Raw genomic sequence first — 19,108 nt, 5'->3', positions numbered from 1 at the left:
TTAAAAAGGCACTTTGGGAGTTCTGGGTGTGTGATTTACCACACCACGACAAGCTTTAATGTCTGCTGGTATTATAATCGACTTTATCTTAATGCAATCTTCCCCTGCCGAATGCTCTCGAGAGTTAAAAAACCATTTTTTTTTCCTCCAAAGGGGGAAACGTTCTCGATGATAATTCTGATCAAGCTATGATGATCCTTAAGAGTCTGACTCTGGGGAGGGAGGAAATTAATAAGAGGGGGGCTTAGTAGATGATCTCTTGGTTTATCTTTGGTGGCTCTCCTCGTTCTATTAAGCCTCTGAGGATCACACCGATTGCCAAGCGGCTACTCTGAAACGTCGGAAACTGGACAGCCGGACACGCAACCGTGCTCATCCCCGGGCTGTGAATTCATTCCCACAAAGGGGAACAGCCGAATGACCTGGGTTCCACTTCTGCAAGGCTGCCCCCAAGAGCCTTTGGTCACGGAGGGCTTAGACTTTGGGTTTCCTGCAGCTGTTGTTATTCTGTGCCACTCTTTTGGCCAAAGAACGCCACCGAAAAGGAACAATGCAGCCGGTCTCTCGCCGGGACGACGCGAGAGTTAAAAGTGGGAGGATTTCAAAGAAGGGAAAGATGAAAACCCAACCCGGAGGGGGTCTGTGCAAGACCAACGTTTAGGTGCGGCTTCTGAAGCCTTTGCAGGCTTTACGGAATCAAGATCATGCGAAGTATTAATACCACTTTACAAGGCCTTGGTAAGGCCACACTCGGAATACTCCATCCAGCTTTGGTCACCACAGTGTAAAAAAAAAGATGTTGAGACTCCGGAAAGAGTGCAGAGAAGAGCAACAGAGATGATCAGGGGGCTGGAGGCAAAAACATACAAGGAACGGTGGCTGGAATTGGGTAGGTCTAGTTTAATGAAGAGAAGGACGAGGGGGGACATGATAGCAGCCTTCCAATATCCAATGAAATGGAATGGAATGGAATGGAATGGAATGGAATGGAATGGAATAGAATAGAATAGAATAGAATAGAATAGAATAGAATAGAATAGAATAGAATAGAATAGAATAGAATAGAATAGAATAGAATAGAATAGAATAAATATAGAATAGAATAGAATAGAATAGAACCAAATAGAATAGAATAGACTGGGATGGGATGGGATGGAATAGAATAGAATAGAATAGAATAGAATAGAATAGAATAGAATAGAATAGAATAGAATAGAATAGAATAGAATAGAATAGAATAGAATAGACTGGGATGGAATGGAATGGAATGGAATAGAATAGAATAGAATAGAATAGAATAGAATAGAATAGAATAGAATAGAATAGAATAGAATAGAATAGAATAGAATAGAATAGAATAGAATAGAATAGAATGGAAGATAGAAGAGAATAGAATAAATATAGAATAGAATAGAATAGAACCAAATAGAATAGAATAGACTGGGATGGGATGGGATGGAATAGAATAGAATAGAATAGAATAGAATAGAATAGAATAGAATAGAATAGAATAGAATAGAATAGAATAGAATAGAATAGACTGGGATGGAATGGAATGGAATGGAATGGAATGGAATGGAATGGAATAGAATAGAATAGAATAGAATAGAATAGAATAGAATAGAATAGAATAGAATAGAATGGGATGGGATGGGATGGAATGGAATGGAATGGAATGTAATAAAAAAGAATAGAATAGAATAGAATAGAATAGAATAGAATAGAATAGAATAGAATAGAATAGAATAGAATAATAGGAGGAATGAAGAATAGAATAGAATAGAATAGAATAGAATAGAATAGAATAGAATAGAAGAATAGAATAGAATAGAATAGAATAGAATAGAATAGAAGAATAGAATAGAATAGAATAGAATAGAATAGAATAGAAGAATTGAATAGAATAGAATAGAATAGAATAGAATAGAATAGAATAGAATAGAATAGAATAGAATAGAATAGAATAACAGAGTAGGAAGGGGCCTTGTACGTCACCTAGTCCAACCCCCACTCAAGCAGGAGACCCTACACCATTTCTGACAGATGGCAGTCCAGCCACGTGTGCGGTGGTCTTTATTGGCTGTGGTGCCAGGCTAGGACCCGTTTTGGGAACAGCGACACCTCCTTGCTCCGATAAGGCCCAGAGTGTGTCCCGATGTGCAAAGGAGGCCTACGGCCAGCTGTTCAAGGAAAGGCGAAGGAAGACAGAGAAAGAGAGGCCAGCGGGATTTCCCTCCCGGAGACAGGAATGGGTCTGATCCCGCTAATGGCTTGCCGAGGAGAAGAGCAGCCTTCAGCTAACGCTCAGGAAATCAAAAGCGCTGGGTGACAGATTTCCTTTGGCCCTAACACAAACCTTTCTGATGGGTTTCTCGGGCCTGGATCGCTGGCGCGCTCGGGTTCCCGAGTAAATTAAACTCATTTGTCATCATAATCGGTAAGGCGATGTGTCGCCCCAGCAGCAGAACAGCCGTCGGGCTCCAGATTGGAAAAAAAGGCAGGAACAGCTGGGCGGCTGCACAGGCTGTGAGGCTTGCAATGCTCCAGGCTAACGGGATAGTTTGATTCCCGGTCAGGAGGGAAGACGTGAACCCTTTGGCTAGCCAAAGGGAGCAAAAAGTGGAGCAAAAGCCCGAGGGGGGGGGGAAAGGGGCGCAGAAAAACGAGACTTTCTGTCCAGCACAATTTTTGTCCCACCCTGCAAACTGCAAATCTTTTTAAAATCCACCTTGCAGGTGATGTAGTGTATGCGGACTTAGCTCCTGAACCTGTGTCGTCTCTGATCCTGGGTCCAACACAACAGGTGAGCTGTGTTAGGCTCCAAGGGAAAGACGTCGTGGGAAAGGAAATCCCCACCCACCCACCCCCGTCCTCAACTTCTCCGACTCCCATCTTAAGCTCCTTTCTCGGGCTCAAGTAGAAGAAGGCGGAAGAACAGAAACCGGAAGGGACCTCGCAGGTCATCTACTCCAACCCACCCACCCCAATCCGTCCTGGAAAACCTGGCGACACTCCTCAAACCGGTTCGTGGAATTGGCAGAGTTCACGGTCCAGAGGCCGGGTTCAAACGGTACACGCAAAACCCCGACCAGGGTTTTTTTTGGGTTTTTGTTTTTTTTTAAAAAAGAGCTACTGTTCCCTCTCACGTAATCTGAATTATGGCTTCCTGGGATGAAAGGTTGAGTTCGCCGAGCAGGCCAAGGAAGAGATTGGGATTGCCCACCGGGCACCCACCTGCTGACCACCCACCCACCCACCCGGGTTGTAGGAACGAGGAAAGCAGCCAGGCGGGTGGGTCCCCAACTGCCCTCACCGAGCTTCCATTGAGCTGGTGTCCCAACTGCCTTCACAGGAGAGTGGACACTGTGAGCAAAACAAAGCCGTTATCGTTTCACGAGGGGGCTTCCGCTTTCTTTCGTTAGACCATCTGCCAGCCAGGAGCTGGCACTAATTGGAGTATTTACGGCTGTCTGTACAATGGCAGAGTTTCCCTCCAACGAACCCAATGGTGCTCTCGCTTACCTTCTCTACCCGGTCATCCAGGAAAGCCACACACACACACACACACACACACACACACACAGACACCGCCTTCCCGCCCCAATCGTAAATTTCTTTCATTGTCAATTCAACTCACAGGTCGTTGTGCCCCGGCCCGGAGGGCAGAGAAAGGGAACAGTCCTGCGGTCATCAAGGACAAACATAAACCATATTTAGCCAGCTTCTCTAACTAGGAACGGTTTTATAGGGTTATTCCCAAGGAAAACACAATAAAAAAATACCAAGATGGTGGGAGAGGAAGGCGGGGAAGAGATAAAACGCTGGGCAGATTTAGCTAGTCGGATCCAAGGAATCCCTGCCGCGGATCTGGCCAAGTTAGCGAGAAGGTGAACACTTACTAAGCGGTGGGAAAAGCTCTTTGGAGTTGTTCACGGGCCAATTTTCTCCTCCTTTGCCCCACGTGGCATTCAGATCTGCAATGGAGAATTAAAGCTTTATCAAAGCATGTTGTTGTTATTATTATTATTATTATTACGCTGGCCTTTAAAAGCTAGGACGGGAAATCGGTGCCCGTCAGATACTCTTGAGTGGGGACCCGTTCCACTGACTGGATAAGGAAATAAATCTATTTTATTGGGGTTGGTACGGTGGGATTCACCCACCGTGTGGCAGGTTCAATTCACTGAACAGGGCAAGCTAGCGTATGGCGGCTGGCTGGTGCCCCAGACAAAGCTAGCAAACAATTCTAACTAAGATGGACTATGTAGTCCAGGTTTCCGGTGGCACCCCCAGTCCGTCTCTTCCTGTGCCTAGGCGTGGGGCTTCAGAGGTTAGCTTTTGTGCGGCCTCAGTCCAGCCCAGGTCAGCAGCTCCCCTGGTCGCCAGAACAGCAGCGGAAAACAATTACTAGAGGAACTTTCGCTGCCTGATGATCCATCATTGCTGACTGTCAGGGTGACAGATGTAATAAATAGCCGAGAAAGGGGAAGGGGGGGGGGAAGAAGTGGCTATAAAGACAAAGCAGAGGGAGGGAGGGAGGGAGGGAGGAAGGTTGGTGATGGGAGAGGGAGTGAGGGAAGAAAGAAAGGAATGGGAGAGGGAGGGAGGGAGGGAGGGAGGGAGGGAGGGAGGGAGGAAGGTTGGTGATGGGAGAGGGAGTGAGGGAAGAAAGAAAGGAATGGGAGAGGGAGGGAGGGAGGGAGGGAGGGAGGGAGGAAGGTTGGTGATGGGAGAGGGAGTGAGGGAAGAAAGAAAGGAATGGGAGAGGGAGGGAGGGAGGGAGGGAGGGAGGAAGGTTGGTGATGGGAGAGGGAGTGAGGGAAGAAAGAAAGGAATGGGAGAGGGAGGGAGGGAGGGAGGGAGGGAGGGAGGTTGGTGATGGGAGAGGGAGTGAGGGAAGAAAGAAAGGAATGGGAGAGGGAGGGAGGGAGGAAGAGAGGAAGGAAGGTTGGTGATGGGAGAGGGAGGGAGGGAAGAAAGAAAGGAATGGGAGAGGGAGGGAGGAAGAGAGGAAGGAAGGAAGATTGGTGATGGGAGAGGGAGGGAGGGAAGAAAGAAAGGAATGGGAGAGGGAGGGAGGAAGAGAGGAAAGAAGGAAGGTAGGTGATGGGAGAGGGAGGGAGGGAAGAAAGAAAGGAATGGGAGAGGGAGGGAGGGAGGGAGGAAGAGAGGAAGGAAGGTTGGTGATGGGAGAGGGAGTGAGGGAAGAAAGAAAGGAATGGGAGAGGGAGGGAGGGAGGGAGGAAGAGAGGAAGGAAGGTTGGTGATGGGAGAGGGAGGGAGGGAAGAAAGAAAGGAATGGGAGAGGGAGGGAGGAAGAGAGGAAGGAAGGAAGATTGGTGATGGGAGAGGGAGGGAGGGAAGAAAGAAAGGAATGGGAGAGGGAGGGAGGAAGAGAGGAAAGAAGGAAGGTAGGTGATGGGAGAGGGAGGGAGGGAAGAAAGAAAGGAATGGGAGAGGGAGGGAGGGAGGGAGGGAGGAAGGTTGGTGATGGGAGAGGGAGGGAGGGAAGAAAGAAAGGAATGGGAGAGGGAGGGAGGAAGAGAGGAAGGAAGGAAGGTAGGTGATGGGAGAGGGAGTGAGGGAAGAAAGAAAGGAATGGGAGAGGGAGGGAGGAAGAGAGGAAGGAAGGTTGGTGATGGGAGAGGGAGGGAGGGAAGAAAGAAAGGAATGGGAGAGGGAGGGAGGAAGAGAGGAAGGAAGGAAGGTAGGTGATGGGAGAGGGAGTGAGGGAAGAAAGAAAGGAATGGGAGAGGGAGGGGGAGTGAGGGAAGAAAGAAAGGAATGGGAGAGGGAGGGAGGAAGAAAGGAAGGAGGAAAGAAGGAAGGAGATGGGAGGGAAGGAAGGAAGGTGATGGGAGAGGGAAGGAAGAAAGGAAGGTAGAAGGAAGGAAGGAGGGAGGGAAGAAGGAAGGAGATGGGAGGGGGAGGGAGGGAGGAAGAAATGAAGGTGGATGAGAGGGAGGGAGGGAAGGAGGATCCGTATTCCTCCCCCCCCCCCCCGCCGCCGCATATAAACTGGAAAATCCCCAATTTCCTTTCTCCAAAGGGCAGGAATTCCCAGGCCTTTCCGAGCCTCTGTTGCTTGACTCTTGGGCAATTCTGGGCCACGGGAGACGGGTGAAATGCAAGTTTAAAAAGGAAAGACTTGCAGGGCTAGAAGACGAGGATCCTCCAAGCTTGCTAATAAAAGACCCGGCCTCTCCTTGAAGCTAATAAAGAGGTCTTCGCCCCAGTTTCCGCCAAGATCCGGATTCTGCCGGCTCAGGAAAGCCAGACACAGGAGCCTTTTCGATTTTGATCCTTTTTTTATTCTTTAAGGGTCTTAGAGCCACATGGGGGTGTTTCCCCCCCCCTCTCAAAGTCTTATCACGCAGCATTGAGTTCTAGGAGATAATCCTACAGAAAAGCAAAGCAAATCTCCCCCCTTGGCTAAGAATAGAACAACATTCTTCCTTGAAAAGGAGAAGTTGCCATTGTTATTATTATTATTTAAAAAAAAGAAGAAAAGAGAGGATAAAGTAGGAAGGAGTTGATTTTTCTTCTCTCTCTCTCCCAAGGGGGGGAGAAACTCAGAAAGTTGGCAATTTAAGTCTCAGCCAGAAGCCCTGGGTGACAGTTCTTAATAACTACCTTGGAAGGTTCAGGATTTTCTGATTATTGGGCAGAAATGAAAAACTAATCCCTGCTCTCAGTCGCCCAGGGTGACCAGGGCATCACACAGAGAAATAACAAGCCCCCTCATCCCTTGTCTTCGCCCCCAGACTTGTGATTTTAAGCCATGAGGTCGCTCCTTCTGAGTTGGCTGGCAAGTCCACCCAAGATCACAGGTGCCTATTTCAAGTTCTTAAATGCCTCTGGCTGGCTGGCTGCTGTCCTAGTGGGAAAATCCTCACCATTAAGAAGAGAGCGGACAACCATTTGTTTGAAATGGTTAAGGGTTCCCTGCCTGAGCAGGGGGTTGGACTAGAAGACCTCCAAGGTCCCTTCCAACTATTCTATTCTATTCTGTTCTGTTCTGTTCTGTTCTATTCCATTCCATTCCATTCTTTCCCATATTCTATTCTATTCTATTATTCTATTCTATTCTATTCTATTCTATTCTATTATTCTATTCTATTCTATTCTATTCTATTCTATTCTATTCTATTCTATTCTATTCTATTCCATTCCATTCTATTCTATTCTATTCATTCCCATATTCTATTCTATTCTATTCTATTCTATTCTATTCTATTCTATTCTATTCTATTCTATTCTATTCTATTCTATTCTATTCTATTCTATTCTATTCTATTCTATTCTATTCCATTCCACTTACTCTACTCTATATTCCTATTCTATTCTATTCTATTCCATTCCACTTACTCTACTCTATATTCCTATTCTATTCTATTCTATTCCATGCCACATTTTCTATTCTATTCTAATTCTAATTCTATTCTATTCTATAAGGTAAAGGTAAAGGTTCCCCCGCACATGCGTGCTAGTCGTTTCCGACTCTAGGGGCCGGTGCTCATCTCCGTTTCAAAGCCGAAGAGCCAGCGCTTGTCCGAGGACATCTCCGTGGTCATGTGGCCGGCATGACTAGACGCCAAAGGCGCACGGAACGCTGTTACCTTCCCACCGTAGTGGTCCCTATTTTTCTACTTGCATTTTTATGTGCTTTCGAACTGCTAGGTTGGCAGAAGCTGGGACGAGTAACAGGCGCTCACTCTGTTACGCGGCACTCAGGATTCGACCCGCCAAACTGCCGACCTTCCGATCGACAAGCTCAGCGTCCTAACCCACTGAGCCACCGCGTCCCTTATTCTATTCTATATTCCTATTCTATTCTATTCTATTCTATTCCATTCCACTTACTCTACTCTATATTCCTATTCTATTCTATTCCATGCCACATTTTCTATTCTATTCTAATTCTAATTCTATTCTATTCTATATTCCTATTCTATTCTATTCCATTCCACTTACTCTACTCTATATTCCTATTCTATTCTATTCCATGCCACATTTTCTATTCTATTCTAATTCTAATTCTATTCTATTCTATATTCCTATTCTATTCTATTCCATTCCACTTACTCTACTCTATATTCCTATTCTATTCTATTCTATTCTATTCTATTCTATTCTATTCTATTCTATTCTATTCCATTCCATTCCATTCCATTCCATTCCACTTACTCTACTCTATATTCCTATTCTATTCTATTCTATTCCATGCCACATTTTCTATTCTATTCTAATTCTATTCTATTCTATATTCCTATTCTATTCTATTCCATTCCACTTACTCTACTCTATATTCCTATTCTATTCTATTCTATTCTATTCTATTCTATTCTATTCTATTCTATTCTATTCTATTCTATTCTATTCTATGCCACATTTTCTATTCCATTCCATTCCATTCCATTCCATTCCATATTTATTCTGCTTCTATTCTGCTTCTATTATTCTATTCTATTCTATTCTATTCTATTCTATTCTATTCTATTCTATTCTATTCTATTCTATTCTATTCTACTCTACTCTAGGCAACGACGTGCAGAGTAAAATCTGCAGGGATTCCCTTGCCTTTACTCTTCCTACATTATACTCACAACACTCCTGTGAAGTAGACCAGGATGACAAGCCCACAAGATCCTCTAGCCAACTTTGCGGCTGGGGAACGGCAGTGCTCCTCCTGACTTAGTCTAACTCCACAGCCTGCCTCCAGGACCTGTCTTCATGGAAGGATACGGGATGGCCTTTACGCCCACAAGCAGCCTGCCAATCCACCCCCACCCCACCCCCTGACTATCCCCCCCCATCCCCTCTTCACTTTTTTGCACCCTTCAAATTAAGTCAAGTATGCAACGCCCACACCTGGAAAGAATTTTATCACCCTTGGGAGTGGGAGGGGGGGAGTGCAAACACCATTAAGCCAGACAGATTTTCTCATTAATTTTCTCTCCCTCTGACAGACTAGGAATTAACACCATTGATTTCTCGGCTCCTGCTCATTATCAATCATGCCAGCAGGGCTTATTCATACATTGTCTGTTCCACCTGATCCACTCTCGGGTGCTGGTGATGTGCGTTAAACAAGTCCAGGGCGCTGGATTCAGGCAAGGCGTGGGGATGTGTTCTCCGACACCAGCGGAAGGCTTAAAACTTCCGGAACAAAACCGTGGGACTCGGTATAACAGGCTAGTTAATAGGATAGGGGCGCATGGTGCTGGGCAACTGTGCATTCTGGACTTTGTTCCTAAGTCCAGTGGCATGTTAGGACTAAAACCATGGGGTTAACGTCAAGCGGTTGATTTACAGAAAAGGCATCGGTTTTAGTAAATAATTAGCAGGAATTGGCTATGGCTATTATTATTATTATTATTATTATTATTATTATTGACAAAGACACCGGCGGCGTATCTTTTTAAGGGCTGTGTGAATGTGGAGTGACACGGAGCCCGGCCCATCTGCTGATATGTTGGCTGCTACCAGAAGTATGTACCAATAATGGCTTATTTGGGGCCAAGGGCAAAACGGCTTCATTCTGGCCGTTTCGTTTGATGCAGACCCGGAAGAAGTGCTTTTTCACCTACAAAAAAGCCAAAATTCGGGATCGGAGTCCGTACAACGAGAGTCTAAACGACAGATTATGAAAAGAGGAAGGCTTGAGACAACTACATTGCCAACCATCAGTGGCAAAACTCTTTACATACAGGTTGCAAAACCTACCTTACCCCCCCCCCCCTTTTATTTTTGGACATTCAAAAGTCAAGCCTGGGTTCCATGTTCTTCCCCGCTCGTCTGCATATATTTAAACAGGCCGGGGCGTGGCAAACCGGCTCTATCCTCAATTACTCCAATTACAAAATTGTTCCAAACAGATGCCAGCTCCCTTTTGCTTAATAAGAAATGGCAGGACGATTTATTGTTCTTCCCTGTTTCCTGCCTCCGGCCAGATGTTAGAAATCGTGATTACCTTTCCAGGAATCAGGGGTGGCTGGGCAGCTTCAGAGGTCTGCAGGAAACAGGCGGATCAATGGCAGTTCCAGGATGCACCAGAAAACGTCACCGCTTCTGTCCACTAAGCTTCCTTCCTTCCTTCCTTCCTTCCTTCCTTCCTTCCCACCCATCTCTTTCCTTCCTTCTCATTGAGCCTTGGTGGAGCAGTGGGCTAATGCCTCCTTAAGTAACACCAGCTGCCTGCAATTAGTGCAGGTTCGCATCCCACCAGGCTCAAGGTTGACTCAGCCTTCCATCCTTCCGAGGGAGGTCAAATGAGGACCCAGATTGTTGGGGGCAATTAAGCTGACTTTGTAATAATGCCGCTTGGGGTGTGTGTGAAAGCCCTAATAAGCAGGCATATACATAGAATGAAGGCTACTGCTAAGCTTGTAAGCCGCCCTGAGTCTTCGGAGAAGGGCGGGATATAAATGGAATTAAAATAAAAAAATAAAATAAAATAAATTCCCATTTCCTTCCTTCCTTCTTTCCTTCCCATTCCCATACTTACTTCTTTCCTTCCCATTTCCATCTCTTTCCCCTCTCCAGTATATCTGCTGGGGGGAGATATGGATCCATCCTTCCTTCCTTCCTTCCTTCCTTCCTTCCTTCCTTCCTTCCTTCCTTCCCCCCATCCAATGGGGGGAAACGCTTGGATTTTCTGATGGCGTGATCAGCCTAAAACAGTGGGTCCAAGAGAGACAGACAGGCAGACAGCCTGAGGGTAACCCCGGATGGAAAAGAAAAAAAAAAGAAAATTCTGTAAAAGTTGAAATGATGTTTTTGCCCTTTCTCCCCCCCCCCCCCCCACCACCATACACACACACACTTTTCTTTTTCTGGCGTTCCAACTCATTTCTGGGCAAAACTGCTAACTCAGTCGCCCAATCCTGTCATCTCTTTCAGCGCTGCACAATAGTGACAAAGCCAGCTGATTAAGTGGGAGAAAAATCGCCTCCAGGCCGGGGTGGAAAAGTACGTAAACCTACTTAGGCCTGAAAAGGCTATCATTTTTGATGAATTGCCTGGCTTTTCATCAATGGACCGGGCCATTGATCAATGGATTTTTTTATATATATATATTACTAAAATTCCAATGGACAGGTTGCCTTTTGTTCGGAAGCGGCTAAAGCTCACCCCCAAGGCCTGGGTTCATCGAAAACAGTGTGTGTGTGTGGGGGGGGGGGGGAAAGCAATTGCTTTGCTCCATCTCTGGTGTTTTATGTGGTTATTGCTTTTTTTTTCATGGAATAAATTACAGTATTGACCAGGTTCCTACATTAGACCAAGCCTGATAGCGAAGGGCTTAACTTAAAATTTTTAAGTTGTGAATTCTCCACCACCACCCCTCCCCTTTTTCCTTTTCAAAGACAGACTGGATGCTCTAGTCCAGGGGGAACCTGCACTGAGCAGGGGTTGGACTAGATGAGCTCTTAGGAGTCCCTTCCCGCTCGCTTACTTTCCCAATGGTATGGGCTAGGCCAGGCTGACCACGGCACACAGCTAAGCCACAAACGAGCAAGCCTCGTGTGCATCGTGCTGGGTGTCCCGAGCTGTACACTTGCACATACATATTTTAAGATAAGGGCCAGACCACAATTCATCACAGGACAGAAGGACGAAAAAGGGGTCGGTGGAAAAGCCGCAGCCTGAAACTCTGCAACAACAGCTGGTGTCAGCGGTAACCTAACACAGCTAAAAAGAACCAACATTTGAAAGATGCTTCAAAGGCATCCCTGTTTCAAAAACTAGCAAAGCACAGTCCCCACAAAACTGGGGGGGGGGGAAATAGGCTTATTTTTTTTTTAACAAATGCCAATGCTCCCCTTTTATGCCAGCCACCACACCAACAGCTGTTTTATTTCATCCTCTGCCGTCCGGGACCTGCAACGGGGAGCCATATTGGCGGTGGTTGCCATGGAAACAGATGCAGCCGGCTTGTTACTTGTGATGCTTTCCTTGCTCCAACAACATTTGACACGCTGGGTTCCCGGGAGACTCGGGGCCACGGACCGGCCAGGTATGTGAGGGCACAACAGACAGGATCAGAATGGAAAGAAAAGCCTGGATGGGCCCCACCCCGCACCCCGCGCCCCAAAAAACCCCCCACCCCTCTTAATTTTTTGCTTTTTAGCGCCTGCTTTTCGAAGCGGCGACAGATGGGCCTAACTCCAAGCGGCCACTGGATTGCTGCTCCCATCTCTGCTGTAACAACCCAGAGTTGGATCGAGACTCGTGAAATTTTTTTTAGCACGGCTAGGAGCTATAGATTTTTTTTTAAAAAAAGAAAAAAGAGGGGAGGGAGAGGGGCAAAAAAAAAATCAGGCGGGTGTTTCGTTCCACCTTCAAGGAGGAAAAAGCAACTTTCAGAGGAAGCCGGAAAAGCAATTAATCTCTTAAGCGGGCAAGTCTGGCACAGAAAGAAAAATGATTTTTTTAAAAATGTGTTGGGGGTGCTTCTCGCAAGAAGCAGGTGAGGCAAAGATTGCTCGTTTTTTGTTTGCGTAGTCACGCTTTCATTCTGTTCTCAGGCTCTTGACTCTCCGTTTCCCAGAAATTTATGGACTAAACGTCTGGGACGGTCCAGAAATGCCGTATTTATTCATTCAACTTTCCAATTTTTTCCCCAGCTTTTTTTTTAAAAAAAAAATTCAGTAGATGTCATCCCCTTGGGTTTCCTGAGATTTTGGGTGGGGTGGGGTGGGGTTGTTCTTCTCTGCTTCTCTTAAAAATTACAAATTATTGTTTTGTGTTGCTGTCTCTTGTCTTTTTCACTGGGTTTTTCCCACAGCATCGTCCAGACGGAGGTTTTGTCCGCAAACCTACAGGTTAATCCTTGACCTCCCACCGCAAGGAAGCCCCAAAATTTCTGCGGCTAAACGAGAGGAGGATTGTGAGTTCCGCCCCGTTTTACGACATTTCTTGCCTCGGCTGTTAAGTGAATCACTGCAGCTGATAAGCTAGTAACCGGGCTGTGAAGCGAATCCGGCTTCCCCATCGACTTTGCCAGTCAGAAGGTCACAAAAGGGGATCACATCACACACACACACACACACACACACAAACGCACACCCGGGACACTGCGACCGTCATAAATACGAGTCAGTTGTGTCAAGGGCCTGAATTTTGATCGCGTGACCGTGGGGATGCTGCAGCGGTCAGGTGAAAAATGGTCGTAAGTTGGGGACTTACAGCACTGCTGTAACTTTGAGAGGTCACTAAACGAACCGCCATTGATCGAGGACTACCTGTATAAACTCTTCTGAATTAAAAAAAACAACAACAACCCAAGGCTGTGAAACTGGCTACCCCGGGGACGATGAAACAAAAAAAACCCCCAAGGAATCTATATATTCAAGACTGAGTGATTAATTTGTTACTATAATTAACCATTTTCCATTATTGTTTGTCAAATACATGAACTCGGTTGAGAATGCTACTTGGGAAAACCTCAACCCCAACCCCAACCCTAATCTTAATCCTAACCCTAACCCAAATCCCAACCCTAACCCTGACCCCACCTTATTCCTAACCTCATAAAAACAAATAAAATCTATACAAAATTTTTTAAAAAAGAAAACCCAAGTAAGATAATTAAAATAGACACCACTAGGGACCTCCTTCCCCTTCTCCAGAGATCCTGCAAGGATGGAAATTCGTTAACCTCTGGATGTTCCTCTCCCCATCACCTTTCCCACTCACAGCCTCGCAATTGTGTGCATCCTTCCAACGGGAGTGTCCCCGGCAGTGAAGATAACCAGATAACCGGCCTGGGTTATCTTCTGGAGCTGCCTGTCCTCCTTGTTCCTCCAAGGCCCTTGGAGGTTTTCCCCAAGTCTCCCACGCACCACGGCAGCTTCACGTTTATGGGACCCGCCCAGTTAGCTTTTTAATCAGGGGAAGATCGAGAGAATGAAAATGAAATGAAAATGCCGAAGGTGTGGGGGGTGGGGGGTGGGTGGCGGGAAATAAACCAGGATGAAAACGTGGAGACTCCGGAAAGAGTGCAGAGAAGAGCGACAAAGATGATCAGGGGGACTGGAGGCTAAAACGTATAAGGAACGGCTGCTGGAATTGGGGTCTGTCCAGTTCAACGAAGAGAAGGACGAGTGGGCGGACATGATAGCAGCGTTCCAGTATCTCAGGGGCTGGCCCACAGAAGAGGGAGTCAAGCTCTTCTTCAAAGCGCCCGAAGGCAGGATGAGAAGCAATGGATGGAAACTCATCAAGGAGAGAAGCAACCTGGAACTAAGGAGGAATTTCCTGACAGTCAGAACAATTAACCAGTGGAACGACCTGCCTCCAGAAGCGGTGAATGCTCCAACACTGGAAGTCTTTAAGAAGAGACTGGACAGCCCTTTGTCTGAAATGGTATAGGGTTTCTTGCCTGAGCAGGGCGTTGGACTAGATGACCTCCAAGGTCCCTTCCAACTTATTATTATTATTATTATTATTATTATTATTGTTATTGTTATTATTATTATTGTAGTGAAGATAACCAGATAACCAACCTGGGTTATCTTCTGGAGCTGCCTGTCCTCCTTGTTCCTCCAAGGCCCTTGGAGGTTTTTCCACGCCTGGATGCCCGGATAGACAAGTCTCCCGCTGGGCCCCGCCCAATTAGCTTTTTAATGAGGGCAAGATTGAGAGAATGAAATGCCAGGCGGGGGTGGGGTGGGGAATAAACCAGGATGAAGACGGCAAGAGACTGCTAGAAAAGATGTTTTTTTTAAAAAATCCCATTTATATCCCGCCCTTCTCCGAAGACTCAGGGCGGCTTACAATTTAAAGCACAAATCAATGTGCTTAGCAATCAGCACATTGGGAGAACATGTTGATTTTAAACCTGAGCTTTTTTTTTTTTTAATTAGGTCTAATGCCAGAAAAAGACTTAATAAACCAAAGTTTATACTTGGCTTTTGCATGTCACGGCAGCGGCAAGAATTGTATTTGCGCAACGCTGGGGAAACGAAGGAATACCATCAGATGAAGAAATAATTTTTTTTTAAAAAAAAACCTAGAATGCGCAGAGATGGACAGATCGACTACGAGTCTGAAAGAGAAGAAGAAGAAACGGACGATTATCGAATTTGGGATTTATTTTACCGTTGGCAGGAGGAAAGGAAGGAAGGGTTGGGAATGAAATAGGTGTTAGCGTGTAAACTCACGACAGCAGGCTGGTTGAAAAATGATCATTGTATGCATGGAAAAAATGAATCAAAAAACATATATAAAATTAAATTAAATTAAAAAAAGGAGACAGCAAAAGTCCATGGAACCGCTTTGGAAGGCGGCATGCCTTCTTCGAGATGGCACACGGACTCGTAATTACCCCTGGGGTTTTCAAACTGCCTTAAGGCTTCTTCTTTTTTATTTCATTGCGTTTTATTAATTGCTGTGCTTTAAATTAACTTTAGACTATTCTGGCTCCAGGCTGCTGCGGGTGTGTTGGTTGTTGGTTTTCTTAAAAAAAAAAAAAAAAAGACAAATGCATGGCTTGATGTTATTACGCTTTCTCTTTAGCATCCTAGACAGCCTTAACCGGGCTGCCCCAAATGGGGATTTAGAAATCTTTTCAGTAGTCCTCAATTTACGACAGTTCATTTAGCGACCGTTCAAAGTTGCAATGGCGGTGAAAAAAGGGACTCGTGCTCCACACTTACGACCGTCCTCGCAGCGTCCCCAGGGTCACCGGATCAAAATCTGGATGCTTGGCAACGGACTCGTTGCTTATGACGGTTGTACTATCCCAGGGAGGGTGGGGTGGGGGGGTCACAACTGCAGTGATTCCCTTAACAACGGTGGCCAGAAAGGTCATAAAAGGGAACAAAGCTCACTTAACAGCTGTCCTGCTTAGCAACAGAAATTTTGGGGTCAGTTGCGGTCGTTAAGTCGAGGGCCACCTGTGTGTCGTGTTTAAAGCCAAATTAAACCAGAATGCTCTGTATAAGGACAGGGCGACATATTTAAGTGGGCAAATCCTTTCTTTAATTGGTCAAGCTAGACAGAGATCAGGAACTGGAGGAGACTGGACATTCACCTGTCTGAGATGGTAGAGGTTCTGCTTGAGCAGGGGGCTGGACTAGAAGACCTCCAAGGTCCCTCCCAGCTCTGCTCTGCTCTACTCTGCATTCTATTCTATTCTATTTCTATTCTATTCCATCCTATCCTATTTTCTCCCATCCTATCCTGTTCTATTCCTATTCTACATTCTATCCTATCCTAGTCTATCCTATTTTCTCCCATCCTATCCTATCTTCTATTCTATCCTATCCTATCCCGTTCTATTCCTATTCTATTCTATTCTATTCCTATTCTGTTCTATCCTATCCTAGTCTATCATATTTTCTCCCATCCTATATTCTATTCTATTCTATTCTTCATTCCTTCTATTATTCTATTCTATTCTATTCTATTCTATTCTATTCTATTCTATTCTATTCTTCATTCCTCCTATTATTCTATTCTATTCTATTCTATTCTATTCTATTCTATTCTATTCTATTCTATATTCTATTCTATCCTGTTCTATTCCTATTCTATTCTCCTATCCTATCCTACCCTGTCCTGTCTTATTCTAATTCCATTCCTTCCATTTTTATTTCTCTTTCTATTCACTTGAACCCAGACCTGAAAACAAGGCCCTGCCTTGCAAAATTAATTTAATTTAATTTATTGAATTTATATACCGCCCTTTCCCGAAGGACTCAGGGCGGTTTACAGGGTATAATTTTTAAAACATTAATACAAAAATTAAGCTGGAAGCTACCTCTCTAGTTACCTGCTCAGCAGTCTCTCTGGAGTTTCTCACTTATCCGGGTCACAGTTTATCCCAAAGATGTTTTTTTTCAGGAGGCAACTGGACTTTGTTATTTTTTGAAGACCTTTCTCTTCTCATCCAAGAAGCTGAGTGGACGGCGGGGACTGGAAGGATTGATAATTCCTTGCAGAACCGCTGGTCCCTTGCATCCTTTTGGGAGCGGATGGTACGAACAGATTTCCAGAAAAACGTGGCAGAGACTCCGGGAACCGTTTTGCCCTTCGATCGGAGACGCAGAGAGCGCGGACTCGTCCCCAACGGCCTCGCGCCCGTCTTCGACGGCGGATGGAACCCAGGGCCCAAAAAACATCCAGCAGCCAAGAAGGCCCCACCCCCCATTTGCACCGCTCAGCTGACCTCCCAAGTGGCATCAATGACCCTTTAAAGGATGCAAATGACCAAGAATATAAACCCTAAACCCATTCCCCGCCGTCCGGTCAGAGCGAAAGAAGCTTCTTGAATGAGAAACCTCTTCGATGAAAAACAAGCAAGTCCAGTTGGACGCTGAAAAAAAGCCCCCTTGGGACTAGCCAGCAATGGCTTCCTTGCCGAGGTCTGTTGTGGCTACTGATCTAGGATGCTCTCCGTCTGGATTAAGAGAAGATCCCAGAAAAACTGACAGGGCCAATGATTGTGACTGAGGAGGGGTGGTGTTGGTGGGGAAAGAAACTGCCTGCCTCTTTTTTTTTCCCCACATCTGGAACAACGCACGGGACACGCAAGCGGTAATTACTACACACAGCGCGCTGTCACAAGGCCTGTGGACGAGGCTCTCTCCTATGACAAGGCGGGTTCAACAAGGAGAGAAAGAACAGCTGCGGCCTTACGGCGAAAGAAACACAAAAAGATGCTTCTTTCCAAGGAAAGGTTGCGGATCAGGTAACAGCTATGATTCTTTGCAGCTGGGTTTTTTTTTTAAATCGTTACTTGGGAGATGCTGCTCCGTGCAAAATCCGGGCTGTCCGGGTTTAGGGGGAAACGGTCAGTCTCTATAAAAGATTGGATATTTTAGTTTCAACCTGTCTTTTCCTTGCTTAACGGGAGTGGCAAAATGCTGCCCTCTTCCGGATGCACAAAATCGGAGCTGGGGGTTTTTTTTGGCGGGGGGGGGGAGGAAGCTGGCTTGTTTTTCCGTATCCCGAGACTGGAAGCGAGCGCTGATCTTTCAGATGTTACTGGGGCGCCCTTGCAGGTCACAGTCACGGTGTGCCTAAGCCAAAGATGCGCAAAAGCGGGCTCCCAAACCTAGGCCAGCGACGGGGAAAAAAGGAAAAGACAAGTTAAGAAGGATTTGCCTTCCAATTCCCCCCCCATTTTTTTTCTTTTTAATCAAAAAGGAGGGAGGTGTCCATAAAAACAAAAACAGCGCCCGAGCTGGAGAACGCAAGAGTCCCAGATGTTCTTTTGAAATCTTGGCGCGGCGCAAAGTCCTCGGGCCAGATCAGGCCGGCCTCGAGGATCCGGGGGGAGGCTTTAGCAATGGCCAAGCCGGCTATTATTCTTTGGCCAGTCCTCCCCGAAGTGGCTGGGCAGAAACCCCAAAAAAAGACTTCCAATTTTGACATCTCAAACCGGCTGCGGTGAGCGGAGCCTCAGAAGAACTCCAGGGCAGGCAACGTCGAGAGAGAGAGAGAGAGAAAAAAAAAGCCAAGCACGAAATGAATCAGAGCAAATTGCGCCAAAGGTAGGGGCTAGCCTGGAGAACTAGGCTGTTTTTCTTTCTTTTTTTCCTTCTTCCTCCCATCCTGCAACGGGACATTGTCTGTAAAATACGTTGGTCCGGTGGCCAACGGACAGCTGATAAGTCTTGAGGCTGGTGCAGGACGGTGAGAGCCCGGAAGCTTAGAGGGTCTGGCGGAGGGTTAGGCAACCTCGGCTCTTTTTATGACTCGTGGACTTCAACTCCCGGAATTCCTGAGTGAGAATTCTGGGAGTTGGAAGTCCATGAGGCATAAAAGAGCCGTGGTTGCCTACCTCTGGCTCTGGTGGGATGGAAGTCTTGACTCAGAAGCCCCAAACTGGGAGGAGATCCTTGCGTGAAATCGCAAGCGTGAGGGCGGATGAACCAGCCCAGGACAAAGAGGCAAGCCGGGAAACCGGTGGTAGTTTGAAAACCGTGGCGGCAAACGAGGCTCGGGTTTCTGGTGCCGTTTCTGGAAGCATCAGGAGAGTCTCCTTCAAACCCTGGTGTGCTTCAGCCTACTAAGTATCTCGATATCCATCGGGGGTATGTGTGTGCACGTTTCAAAGCTTCCTCCATAGAAGCAGCGATGTTCGAGAGAGAGAGAGAGA

General features: G+C 46.2%; 1 long non-coding RNA gene across 1 annotated transcript in view; it reads right to left on the bottom strand.

The window, feature by feature from the left end:
• Window positions 1-10,548, bottom strand: part of LOC308675923 — a 28,660-nt gene extending 18,112 nt beyond the window's left edge. The window contains exons 1-2 of the long non-coding RNA XR_014028239.1: window positions 10,508-10,548; window positions 3,900-3,974 (exon numbers count right to left, since the gene is read on the bottom strand). This is a non-coding gene — a long non-coding RNA (uncharacterized lncRNA). The remainder of the gene's footprint in view (window positions 1-3,899; window positions 3,975-10,507) is intronic.
• Between the last annotated feature and the right edge of the window lie 8,560 nt (window positions 10,549-19,108).

This window comes from Vipera berus, assembly GCF_964194415.1.
Source record: "Vipera berus genome assembly, chromosome: 17".
In the NCBI taxonomy this organism is placed as follows: domain Eukaryota; kingdom Metazoa; phylum Chordata; class Lepidosauria; order Squamata; family Viperidae; genus Vipera; species Vipera berus.
This window is presented reverse-complemented; position numbering and strand designations above follow the sequence as displayed.